Raw genomic sequence first — 13,531 nt, 5'->3', positions numbered from 1 at the left:
CAGAAAAGGTTCCTGTACTATTTCAAGGCGATTTTCTTGGCGACCCGTAGATTTTAATGGCAGTTGCCTCCAAGTCGGATCTCCATCTATATTGAAGCGACTTTACAGGAAACAGAAAATTATTTACCCAGGTACTCCCCACGTTTACCCAGGCACAGAGCTGATTATTCTGTGTTTGGCCAAAGTCGCCTGTCCTGGAGGCAACTTTAAGTCGCAATGAAAGTTGCTTGAAGTTGCCTCCAAATCTCTTTGCAATATCGTGCTGAGTCGGGTTTCCCCTGTGTGAACTGGCACAAGGGATTTGGTAATCAGAGTGTGCTTCCCGACCACGGGAAGATGCCCATGTATGTCTTCCGGCAAAGTAAGCCCACGCCGTAGCAGTCTTTCAGCTATAGTGCAGGCGGAAAGCGGTTAAGTCAATCGTGACATGTCCATAATATCAATCATGCCATTATTCAAGGCTAGGTCTTTGGGTACATATAATATAATATATATATATATATATATATATATATATATATATATATATATATATATATATATATAATTCGCTCAACCATAGGTTAAAGGGGTTGTAAAGGTTCGTTTTCCATTTTCTAAATAGGTTCCTTTAAGCTAGTGCCAACAGGTTCACTTACCCTTTCCTTCGATTCTCCTTCTAAATGTTTTTTTTCTTTGTCTGAATTTCTCACTTCCTGTTCTTCAGTAAGCTGTTCTTTCTGACTAACCCCCAGCCAGAACAGCTTGGCTAATGGGGGGCAAGCTTACTGAGGGGAAACAGGAAGTGAGAAATTCAGACAAAGAAAAAACATTTCGAAGGGAAAAGGTAAGTGAACCAACAATGCACTAGCTTAAAGGAACCTATTTAGAAAATAAAAAATGAACCTTTACAACCCCTTTAAGTCTATCCATTGTTCTTTTCCTTGTACTTTTGGGTCTTTAACCACAAAAACAATCCTACATCATACCCACCCAATAAATTCACAGCATTGGTTTCCTCTGACTATCTTCTGGAGCTGACAGTAGTGAACTGAACTGAATTGAATTGAATTGAATTGTGGTTTAAATCTTCATTCCTGTATTTGCTAACCATCATTAGAATGAGCATTATGTAAAGCTGGTCATAGATTAGGATGGACTGAATGGGGGGGGGGGGGGAAAGAGGAAAGGATTCCTCCATCCACACAAGCAGGCCCCCGCTGAGACATTGTTTTCTGGCAGTGGGGACTCTTCACTGTCCTAATTCACTGATTGACACTCCTGTTGTGCAGGGGCAGCCACTAGACATGTGCAGAACGTTTCCGGAATTATTCGATTTGTTTTCTAATTTAATTAGAATTTTTGGAATTTGATCAAATTATATTCAATTGTGGGGGTCTGCGGGAGGTGGATTATCGGAATCTGGAAGCCCTCTTTAACAAGGGGTCCCCCAGATCTTGGCTCCCCCCCATGTGAATGAGTATGGGGTACATACTACCCCTGTGAAAAGGGGGAAATACTGCGCTGATCTAAAATATCAAGTGAGCAGCCACACAAGCAATATGACAAAAATTGAAAATACAATAGTGGAAAAATATGCAGCGCTAAAAATTCTTATAAAGAACAAATTATGCATCAATGTGATGATAACACAATAACCTGTGAATGAGTGTCCATTTGAAACAACCAACACAAAAAGAAAACACAAAGAAAAGAGTCCATCAATAGGGGGTGTATGACCACATCCTCATCTTTGGAAAAACTTTCTGCACGGTAGAATCAGAAATAGATGGAATACTCTTACCAGATGACGTGGATCTGCTTGTCAGCGACAACAGATCACAAAGGCATGTAAGGGATCGGCTCGGCTCTGCTCGGCTGGATGATGGTACAGTGGTAGACTCACCACGGGGTATCCTGTTGGATGGCTGTAAGCCTGGACTGGAACCTCACCGTAGGTGTACTCGCTCCAACTCGAATCCGTGGACAGGAACAGAGGGTCCGATTCTTTAAACGCCAACTGGTGATACGAACAGTGGTGTCCACTGATGCAAGGTGCACACTGGTATGGAGTTTTGAAAAAACTTTGCATCCAAGCAAGTCATGCAGGGAAGAGAAAGAAAACAATGCTCCGGATGGTGCAGGTAAAAGAGGGTAGGTTTTATTGAAATAAAACCAATAACATGAAAGTGATCACTTCAGTATAAAATTGAATAAAAGCAATATGGGGTGCAGGTATAGCAAGCCCGACGCGTTTCGTCCAAGTGGACTTCAACTGGGGCATACTACCCCTACTCATCTACCAAAAAAAGTGCTAAAAAAATAAAAAGACAGACCGTTTTTGGCAAGTCCTTATTTGGGAAAAAAAAAAAGTCTCCTGGTGTAGATCCATCGTCTATTAAGATGTCCACCGCCAATCCGCAAAAAGGTCCGCACCCAACACGGTCTCTCACCATCTGAAAGCTCCATTGCTATATAAACAAGGGGACAGGACCACCCGATTGGTAGTGAAAGATTGCAGTTAAATTACTGCAATCTTTCACTACCAAAGTACCGCATCCATTCATAAAATGGCGCATGCAGTATTTTAGTATCGTGGTTTTTTTTTTGAATGCCAAAAACTTTTTTTAAAACCGCTGAGCGGTATAGTGCTTAAAGTGGTACATACCGATTTCTGAATGAAGCCCATAGAGTTATACAGAAGGTGAATGGATTGGCAGAGCAGCTGGGCCAGCAGACAATAGTTAAACTCTTCTCAAAAGGGAAGGCCTATGACACGTATGGAGGGCGTGGGGTCTGTGCTATGGACTGGAGTTTTTGAGAGTGAATTAAAAAAAATTCAAAAGATAAGGCTTTAATTCTGCAAACATATATGATTCTCATGGTCACAAAAATACAAATGTTGCACTTTTGTGACTTTGGTAATAGAGGGCAGTCTGTGTTCTTTTATGTACAGAGCATGTCCCGAAATTTCATTTTCGGCTTATGCAATTGGCTGGCTGCTTTCTCTTGACACTGGGACTTGGCATTAGAGAAGGGCCTGGATTCAATGTCTTCATTTGAACTTGACTGCAAATAAATAACCTTAGTTCTAAAGTAGAATAGTGAGCAGGCTATGGACATTCGGGGGAAAAAAATGTGTATGTATGTATGTATATATATATATATATATATATATATATATGTATGTGTGTGTATACAGGTCATTCTCAAAAAATTAGCATATTGTGATAAAGTTCATTATTTTCTGTAATGTACTGATAAACATTAGACTTTCATATATTTTAGATTCATTAGACACAACTGAAGTAGTTCAAGCCTTTTATTGTTTTAATATTGATGATTTTGGCATACAGCTCATGAAAACCCAAAATTCCTATCTCAAAAAATTAGCATATCATGAAAAGGTTCTCTAAACAAGCTCTTAACCTAATCATCTGAATCAACTAATTAACTCTAAACACCTGCAAAAGATTCCTGAGGCTTTTAAAAACTCCCAGCCTGGTTCATTACTCCAAACCGCAATCATGGGTAAGACTGCCGACCTGACTGCTGTCCAGAAGGCCATCATTGACACCCTCAAGCAAGAGGGTAAGACACAGAAAGAAATTTCTGAACGAATAGGCTGTTCCCAGAGTGCTGTATCAAGGCTCCTCAGTGGGAAGTCTGTGGGAAGGAAAAAGTGTGGCAGAAAACGCTGCACAACGAGAAGAGGTGACCGGACCCTGAGGAAGATTGTGGAGAAGGACCGATTCCAGACCTTGGGGGACCTGTGGAAGCAGTGGACTGAGTCTGGAGTAGAAACATCCAGAGCCACCGTGTACAGGCGTGTGCAGGAAATGGGCTACAGGTGCCGCATTCCCCAGGTCAAGCCACTTTTGAACCAGAAACAGCGGCAGAAGCGCCTGACCTGGGCTACAGAGAAGCAACACTAGACTGTTGCTCAGTGGTCCAAAGTACTTTTTTCGGATGAACGCAAATTTTGCATGTCATTCAGTAATCTAGGTTCCAGAGTCTGGAGGAAGACTGGGGAGAGGGAAATGCCAAAATGCCTGAAGTCCAGTGTCAAGTACCCACAGTCAGTGATGGTCTGGGGTGCCATGTCAGCTGCTGGTGTTGGTTCACTGTGTTTTATCAAGGGCAGGGTGAATGCAGCTATCTATCCGGAGATTTTGGAGCACTTCATGCCTCCATCTGCTGAAAAGCTTTATGGAGATGAAGATTTCATTTTTCAGCACGACCTGGCACCTGCTCACAGTGCCAAAACCACTGGTAAATGGTTTACTGACCATGGTATTACTGTGCTCAATTGGCCTGCCAACTCTCCTGACCTGAACCCCATAGAGAATCTGTGGGATATTGGGAAGAGAAAGTTGAGAGACGCAAGACCCAACACTCTGGATGAGCTTAAGGCCGCTACCGAAGCATCCTGGGCCTCCATAACACCTCAACAGTGCCACAGGCTGATTGCCTCCATGCCACGCCGCATTGAAGCAGTCATTTCTGCAAAAAGGATTCCTGACCACGTATTGAGTGCATAACTGAATATAATTATTTGAAGGTTGACTTTTTTTTTATTAAAAACACTTTTCTTTCATTGGTCGGATGAAATATGCTAATTTTTTGAGATATGAATTTTGGGTTTTCATGAGCTGTATGCCAAAATCATCAATATTAAAACAATAAAAGGCTTGAACTACTTCAGTTGTGTTTAAATATGAAAGTCTAATGTTTATCAGTACATTACAGAAAATAATGAACTTTATCACAATATGCTAATTTTTGGAGAATGACCTGTATGTGTATATATATATATATATATATATAAAATCTCTCCCTTACAAGCAGTAAATGAGCTTTAGAACAAGCCCTCACAGACCTCTGTAGCTGTAGGTTCTGTGGGGTAATTGTACTGCAGAATGTACTTGTTTTATGTCGTAACTCCACTTTCTCTGCCTCCAGCCTTCTAATAAAACCACATTTATATATGCACAGGAAGAGGGGAGAACAGAGTGTTGAGACCCCATGGGAATCACTATAGTGCTATAGAAATTTTAGGATGCATTGCACCAGATATGTTTCACAACAAAAATGTATTTCTCTAATACAATGCTATGCCATTATATGTAACCTTCAAAATAATTTACTTAAGTGTTAACTCTAACTACTTTTTTGCTTTTTATCACTGCGTTATTTTAACTGGTAATTGCGCGGTCACAAATGTACCCAAATGAAATTTTAGATTATCTTTTTTTTACACAAATGAAGTTTTTCTTCTGGTGGTGTTTGATCACCCTCACCACTTTTTTTTTTTAATTATATAAACACTACTTTTTTTACTTTCTGCAATGAAGAATTTCCAATAAAAAAAAATCTTCATACATTTAGGCCAATATGTATTTTACTACACGTCTTTGGTAAAAAAAAATCCAGTTGAGTGTGTATTGATTTGTCTGCGTGAAAATTATAGCATCTACAAATGATTGTGTATATATACTGGAATTTATATTTTATTTATTTCATACTAGTAATAACGGTGATCAGAAACGTATTATATAATAGAAACCTGAAATCCTCGTACTCACGCTCGGTATACTCGGCAATGTTTTCTTGCTGGTTCTTACCGAAAAAAACGAGCGTGTGTACAAGGCTTGACATTCAGAGACATGACTAGGCTTGATGGGAATTGAAGTTCCTGAACAACTGGAGGGTCATAGTTTGGAGACCCTTGGTATACAGGGAAAGGATTAGAAACCTTAATCATTTAAAGTAGGGATGTCCCGATACCGATACTAGTATCGGTATCGGTACCGATACCGAGCATTTCCCCGAGTACTTGTACTCGGGGGGGAAATGCTCCGATGCCTCAGCCGATACCTGGGCAGTCAGGGGAGTTGCAAGTCTTCTCCCCCGTGCTGTCTTTCCTCCCCCCATGCTCCGTGCCGCTCTTCTCTCCCTATGTCAGTGCCGCTCTTCTCTCCTCCCCCTGTCAGTGCCTTTCTTCTCTCTCCTCCCCCCCTCTGTCCGTGCCACTCTTCTCCCCCCCCATCCGTGTCGCTCTTCTCTCCCCCCCCCCCTTGTCCGTGTTGCTATTCTCCCCCCCCGTCCGTCCGTGCCGCTCTCCCCCCTCAATTTGTGAGGATGGAGAGCGGAGGTAGGAGCCGCTTGAACCCGGCTCCTACCTTTTCCGAATGGACAGAGTCAGTGTACATTAACATAACTGAGCATCATAAACTGTGTTTACGATGCTTCAGTTTATGAATGGAGAGGAGCTTCCCTCCATTCATTTCAGCTGAGGCTGCAGAAAAAGGGACTGGGGAATCTGTGTCCTTAGTCCCTTTCTCTTTCTTAAAGGGGAGATTTCAGAGGTATTTTAAGACCCCTGATATCTCACCAAAGACCCCCAACAGGGCTGATAAAAAAACAAAAAAAAAAAGTAAATAAAAAAAAAAACACACTGACAATTCACTCCCCCCCCCCCCCCAAAAAAACAACAACAAAAAAATCACTGTAAAAGAAAAAAATTGTAAAAAAAATATTAAAAAAATACCGCCACTGTCACATGACATTAAAAAAAAAGTATCGGTATTCGGTATCGGCTAGTACTTGAAAAAAAGTATCGGTACTTGTACTCGGTCTCAAAAAAGTGGTATCGGGACAACCCTAATTTAAAGGAACACTCTCAAAATGCAATAATTAAATTGCATAACAACTGATATCTTGGAATGTGTTCGCCATGAGTGTGGGAGAAGACTGTGTGTGTGCGGAGAGACGTGGCCAAGACGTAGATAATCTTTTGTAATGAATATTTTCAAATAAATGTACATTTAGCTACAGTTTCCTCATGTATGGTGACTTTTTGGACACCTTGTGTAACTGCAATTCTGTAAACATAATACCTGTGTGACCTTTACTAAAGCCAACAGAACAATTCAGTACAGTCTTTGATCCTTTTTTTTTTTTTGCACTAACATCCACTTTTTCATACTTTTCTTGACAAGCTTTCGGGGTTAGTGTGAGATGATACAGAGAGAGGGAGCTATAGACCGAAGGAGGAGGTGGGGGGGGGGGGGGAATATCAGTCACAAAGGTGAGCATGGTCATAAAACTGTTGGATAATGATTTAGAAAACCCTCATCTACATTTAGTCTATTTGTTGTGTCAAAAATTATCTATCTTCAAAAGTTTTTCCTTTCCTGAGTAGTTTTCAAGTTCCCTTTTAAGAACTAAAACATTCATGTCTTCCATCGTGTGGTCTGGTTGTGAGAAATGATCACCCACAGGTGTGCATGTTATCTTGTTGTCTATATAAATCCATGTTTTACCAACATGAGATTCTTTGCAAAATTTTTTTGCATTGGATGTGGTAGACCACATTACTGGAGATTCAGGTGTATGATCCTGTGTTATTGAAGGTCCCATTTGTGTGTGTGACACTTGAACCGCTTAAGGACCGCCGCACAATGATATATGTCAACAGAATGGCACGGCTGGGCACAAGGGAGTGCATGTACGTCCCCTTTAAGAACCCAGCATTGGGTCGCGGGCGCACTCGCGACCCGATCCGAAGCTCCGTGAGCGCGCCACGGACCCGAGCGCCGCCGGTGTCCCGCGATCGGGTCACAGAGCTGAAGAACGGGGAGAGGCAAGTGTAAACAAACCTTTCCCCGTTCTTCTCCGTGGCTTGTCTCTGATCGTCTGTTCCCTGTCATAGGGAACGATTATCAGTGATGTCACGCGCCCAGCCACGCCCCCCTACAGTAAGAATCACAAACTAGGGAACACTTAACCCCATACTGTGCCCCCCTACAGGTTAACCCCTTCACTGCCATTGTCATTTTCACAGTATCCAGTGCACTGTTCGCTGTAAAAATGACAATGGTCCCAAAAATGTGTCAAAAGTGTCCGATGTGTCCGCCATAATGTCGCAGTCACGATAAAAAAATCACAGATCGCCGCCATTACTAGTAAAACAAATTAATAAAAATGCCATAAAACTATCCCCTATTTTGTAGACGCTATAACTTTTGCGCAAACCAATCAATAAACGCTTATTGCGTTTTTTGTTTTTTTTACCAAAAATATGTAGAAGAATACGTATCGTCCTAAACTGAGGGAAAAAAATGTTTTTTTTTTTTATTATATATTTTTGGGGGATATTTATTATAGCAAAAAAAAATTCAAAATTGTCGCTCTATTTTTATTTATAGCGCAAAAAATAAAAACCGCAGAGGTGATCAAATACCACCAAAATAAAGCTCTATTTGTGGGGGGAAAAAAAGGACTTTGCTTGGGAGCCACGTCGCATGATCGTGCAATTGTCAGTTAAAGCGACGCAGTGCCGAATCGCAAAAAAGGCCTGGTCCTTTAGCTGCATAATGGTCCGGGGCTTGATTTGGAATGCGCAGTTTGCAGCTTTTTTTTTTTTTTGCAGGATTTGGTTCCTTTATTTTGTAACTTCAGAATACATTTTTCTTATTAGTTTCTGAGGTCGGGTGGTTGCCTGAAAGCCAGTATTGGGGGTCATTGGAATGTTTCTTTTTCATCCTCTGTTATGATGGGTTGTAAATATTTGATTTATCTTTCTTCTCTAGTGCTGGTTTATATATGTGGTTACTAGAGTTGTATGGTAATCTTTTTCTCTTTTTTTTTTTTTTCCCCCTCTTTATTTGAGAAGATTTTCTTTTTGGATTTACAAGGCTGTTTTGTATGCTTGCATTGATGGTTTTGATGATTTTGTCCTTGTAACCCTATTTATGGAAGGAGTCTGTTAGTTTTCTGAGATGTTTATCTCTGTCTCCTGGGTCTGAGCATATACGGTTGGTATCTTTATGGCCTGGCTGTGTATGATTGCCTGTTTAGTGTATTGGGGGTGAAGGCTGGAACTGTGGAAATGGTTGCATCTGTAGGTGGGTTTCCTGTGTATTGAGGTATGCAGCTTGTTATCTCTGTATACTGTGGTTTTTAGGAAGTTGACATGTGTGTTTTGAATAGTCCATTTTTAGTTTGATGGGTGAAAAGTTTTGGATAATGCGTTAAATTGTGTTTGTTTTTATTCCCCTTCTGTCCGTATAATAGTCATCGATATAGCAAAGTATCTGTATGGCTTTTGTTGTATGCTGTTCAGGAAGTTGGCCTCCAGGTCAGCCATAAATAAGTTTGCATATTGGGGTGCAATTTTGCTTCCCATAGCAGTACTGTTACACTGAAAATAGATGTCATTATTAACCACTTTAGCCAAAGACCAGAGCACTTTTTGCAATTCAGCACTGCTTCGCTTTAACTGACAAATGCTTGGTCGTGCGACGTGGCTCCCAAACAAAATTGACGTCCCTTTTTCCCACAAATAGAGATTTCTTTTGGTGGTATTTGATCGCCTCTGCGGTTTTTATTTTTTGCGCTATAAACAAAAATAGAGCGACAATTTTGAAAAAAATTCTATATTTTTTTACTTTTTGCTATAATAAATATTCCCAAAAAATATATATATATAAAAAAATAGTTTTCTTCAGTTTAGGCCGATACGTGTTCTACATATTCTACAAATAGAGCTTTCTTTTGGTGGTATTTGATCACCTCTGCGGTTTTTATTTTTTGTGCTATAATTAAAATAGAGCAACAATTTTGAAAAAAAATTATATTTTTTACTTTTTGCTATAATAAATATCCCCAAAAATATATAAAAAAACTTTTTTTTTTCTCAGTTTAGGCCGATACGTATTCTACATATTTTTCGTAAAAAAAAAATCGCAATAAGCGTTTATTGATTTGTTTGCGCAAAAGTTATAGCGCCTACAAAATAGGGGATAGTTTTATGTGATTTTTATTATTTTTTTTACTAGTAATGGTGGTGATCAGCGTGTTTTATTTTTTTATCGTGACTGCGACATTATGGCAGACACATTGGACACTTTTTGGCGTTTTTTTTTTGGGACTATTTATATTTACACAGCGATCAGTGCTATAAATATGCACTTTTTACTGTGTAAATGTGACTGGCAGTGAAGGGGTTACATAGGTTGAAAAAAGACACAAGTCCATCCAGTTCAACCATAAAAAAAAAAAAATCGTACAATCCCATATACCCAATTCTATACCCACAGTTGATCCAGAGGAAGGCAAAAAACCCCAGCAGAGCATGATCCAATTTGCTACAGCAGGGGGAAAAAATCCTTCCTGATCCCCCGAGAGGCAATCGGATTTACCCTGGATCAACTTTACCTATAAATGTCAGTACCCAGTTATATTATGTACATTTAGGAAAGTATCCAGGCCAGCAATCTACTGAGCTGGCCAGAACCACCTCTGGAGGGAGTCTATTACACATTTTCACAGCTCTTACTGTGAAGAAACCTTTCCTTATTTGGAGATGATATCTGTTTTCCTCTAGATGTAAAGAATGCCTTTTGTCTTTTGTGTTGACCGTAAAGCAGGGCTCGACAAAATCCGGGCGCCCGGTCGCAATTGTGACAAGAAATTGTGACCTAGCGCCCGCCGGTAATTGAGGCCGCGGCTTTGCCCACGGCCTCAATTCCTGGCCGTTGCAGCAGAAGAGGTAGGGGCGCAAGGAGGCACAGGATCCTGTGTCTCCTTGCGCCCCTGCCACGCAATCGCGGCGGGCCCACGATGGCCGGTAATTGAGGCCGCGGCTTTGCAGCCTTGTAAAGGCCCAAGCTTACGTCTGTGACCTTGCGCCATCTGGTGGTGGCCGTTGGCATTACAAGTAAAACAGCAGTTCTTTCAAGTGTTTTTTCACTGTTTTCACTGCCATCTTCTTCCCTCTATTTAGAACCCCCAAACATTATATATATATTTTTTCATTCTAACACCCTAGAGAATAAAATGACGATCGTTGCAATACTTTCTGTCACATCGTATTTGCGCAGCGGTCTTACAAGTGCACTTTTTTGGGGAAAAAATACACTTTTTATAGTTAAAAAATAAGACAACAGTAAAGTTATCCCAATTTTTTTTATATTGTGAAAGATAATATTCCACCGAGTAAATTGATACCCAACATGTCACACTTCAAAATTGCGTCTGCTCGTGGAATGCCGTCAAACTTTTACCCTTTAAAATCTCCATAGGCGACGTTTAAAAAATTCTACAGGTTGCATGTTTTGAGTTGCAGAGGAGGTCTAGGGCTAGAATTATTGCTCTCGCTCTAACGATCGCGGCGATACCTCACATGTGTGGTTTGAATACCATTTACATATGCGGGCGCTACTCAGGTTTGTGTTTTCCTAAATAGCTCCCTTTACCTTAGTGCAGTCCTCCTTCACTTACCTCATCCTTCCATTTTGCTTTTAAATGTCCTTATTTCTTCTGAGAAATCCTCACTTCCTGTTCTTCTGTCTGTAACTACACACAGTAATGTGAGGCTTTCTCCCTGGTGTGGAGTGTTGTGCTCGCCCCTCCCTTGAGTGGGGAGGGGGCGAGCAGGAGAGTCAGGACGCTATTTACATTGCAGATAGAGAAAGGAGCTGTGTGTTAGAGGACGTCCTGACTCTCCTGCTCACCCCCTCCCCCTGAAGAGATGGGGCGAGCACGACACTCCACACCAGGGGGAAAGCCTTGCATTACTGTGTGGAGTTACAGACAGAAGAACAGGAAGTGAGGATTTCTCAGAAGAAATAAGGACATTTAAAAGCAAAATGGAAGGATGAGGTAAGTGAAGGAGGACTGCACTAAGGTAAAGGAAGCTATTTAGGAAAAACATTTTTTACCTTTACAACCCCTTTAAACTAACATGTCTATAGTTACTTGGTAGTTACTATAGTTATAGTTGTCTATAGTTACTTGGTAAAGACTTTGTTCCCTTTTTAAATATAGGCACCACATTGGCCTTGGGCCAATCCAGGCCCAAGGCTGAAGAGCTTAAGTGTGTCCTAGGGATGTGTTCTAACTGTAGGGGGATGGACTACGTGTGTCATGACACTGAACACCGCTCCCGATTACCATAACTGATTAAAGGGAGCTGTGATCAGTGTCCTGTCACTAGGAAGAATGGGGAAATGCTTGTTTACATTAGCATTTCCCCATTTTTCCTGTCCGTGAGACGATTGCGGTAATCCCCGCGGTCGGACTCACGGAGCCCGCGGCAGGCGCGCGTGCGCCCACAATGCCGCTTCTTAAAGGCGATGTGTGTATATACAATGTGAGCCATTGTGTCGACGTGTGTGTGTGTGTGTGTGTATATATATATATATATATATATATATATATATATATATATATATATATATACGTGAGCCGGTCCTTAAGTGGTTAAAAGTGAAGTACCCCAGAGGATGATCCTTAGAACGAAACGCGTTGGGTAGGATTACTGATGCCACTGTTTTTATCAATTTTAATAGCGCTTTTCACATCACCGCAAATGTCAGTGTTTAATTTTCTTCTTAAATAAATACTGTGAGATATCTTGCAGAATTATGCTATGTGCGCCCCTGTTCTTCTTTTTTATATTTCCATCTATACCATCATTTGGATGTTTTAATATGACATATGATTGGGAGCCCTATTGTGTTCTTGGTATCTGTACCTGCTGGATTGCCTTTCTGGGGTATACTGAGCCGGCTGTAACATCTCTCCTATGGATCATTGATTTCCAAAAGTTTGCTTGACCCAGCGAGTGCACGCTTTTCTGGGTTCAATTCTTCTGGTAAGCCTCATGACATACGGTGGTGGATCTTCTGTCAACTCTTTCTTACTCGGTCACAATTAGAAAGGATTCATTTACCTAACAATTGGATTGTTTCACTGACTTTTGTTTGCACATTCTGTTTGCTCATGAGTTTTTTTCATCACGGTGGACACATGTGGTGTTGTTTACTATAGATCTATTTTTTGATATCTGTTATTCGATATTCTGTTATACTTAGCGCTGCACTTTTTTCTAAGTAGTTGTGTTTCACTGCCTCAATGCTCGACACTTTCACCCCCTTCCTTCCCAGACAAATTTTTAGCTTTCAGCGCTCTCCAGTGTTGCCAATCTACCAGTTTAAAATTTTCTGGCACGACACCTGAAATTTACTGGCGCAGCCACGCTTTTACTGGCATTTCACAAAAGTTACTAAATTACATTTTTAGGTGCAAATTTCAGTATTTAGGCTACAAACAAGTACACTAGGCAAATAGCAATGTGATTTAAGGTAGATATTAGGGTAAAAAAAAATATTTTTGTTATTTTCGATATTATAAGGGCAAATTATTTAGTCACATCACCCCCTGCCTCCATCCCCCTTTGCCACCAACACCCCCTGCCTTCACCCCCCTCTTCGGTGCCACAATCTCCCCCTGCCTCCAATCTCCCCCTGCCTCCAATCTCCCCCTGACTCCAATCTCCCCCTGACTCCAATCTCCCCCTGCCTCCAATCTCCCCCTGCCTCCAATCTCCCCCTGCCTCCAATCTCCCCCTGCGGTGCCAGTTAGGATGAAGGAAAAAAGGTGGGACAGCCGCACTCCAAAAAAACTCCTCCTTTAATTAAAAATCACAAAATACATGCCACAGCAAAAAACAGCACAACAAAAGAAAAGCTGACGTTTCGCACTA

General features: G+C 41.1%; 1 protein-coding gene across 2 annotated transcripts in view; it reads left to right on the top strand.

Annotated features, from left to right (window-relative positions):
* Positions 1-13,531, top strand: part of C1H18orf25 (chromosome 1 C18orf25 homolog) — a 140,855-nt gene that overhangs the window by 111,756 nt on the left and 15,568 nt on the right. The gene's annotated exons all lie outside the window — the stretch shown is intronic.

The sequence above is a fragment of the Rana temporaria genome, chromosome 1 (assembly GCF_905171775.1).
Source record: "Rana temporaria chromosome 1, aRanTem1.1, whole genome shotgun sequence".
Taxonomy (NCBI): Eukaryota; Metazoa; Chordata; class Amphibia; order Anura; family Ranidae; genus Rana; species Rana temporaria.
The sequence above is the reverse complement of the archived record's forward strand: the minus strand, read 5'-3'. Positions and strand labels throughout refer to the sequence as shown.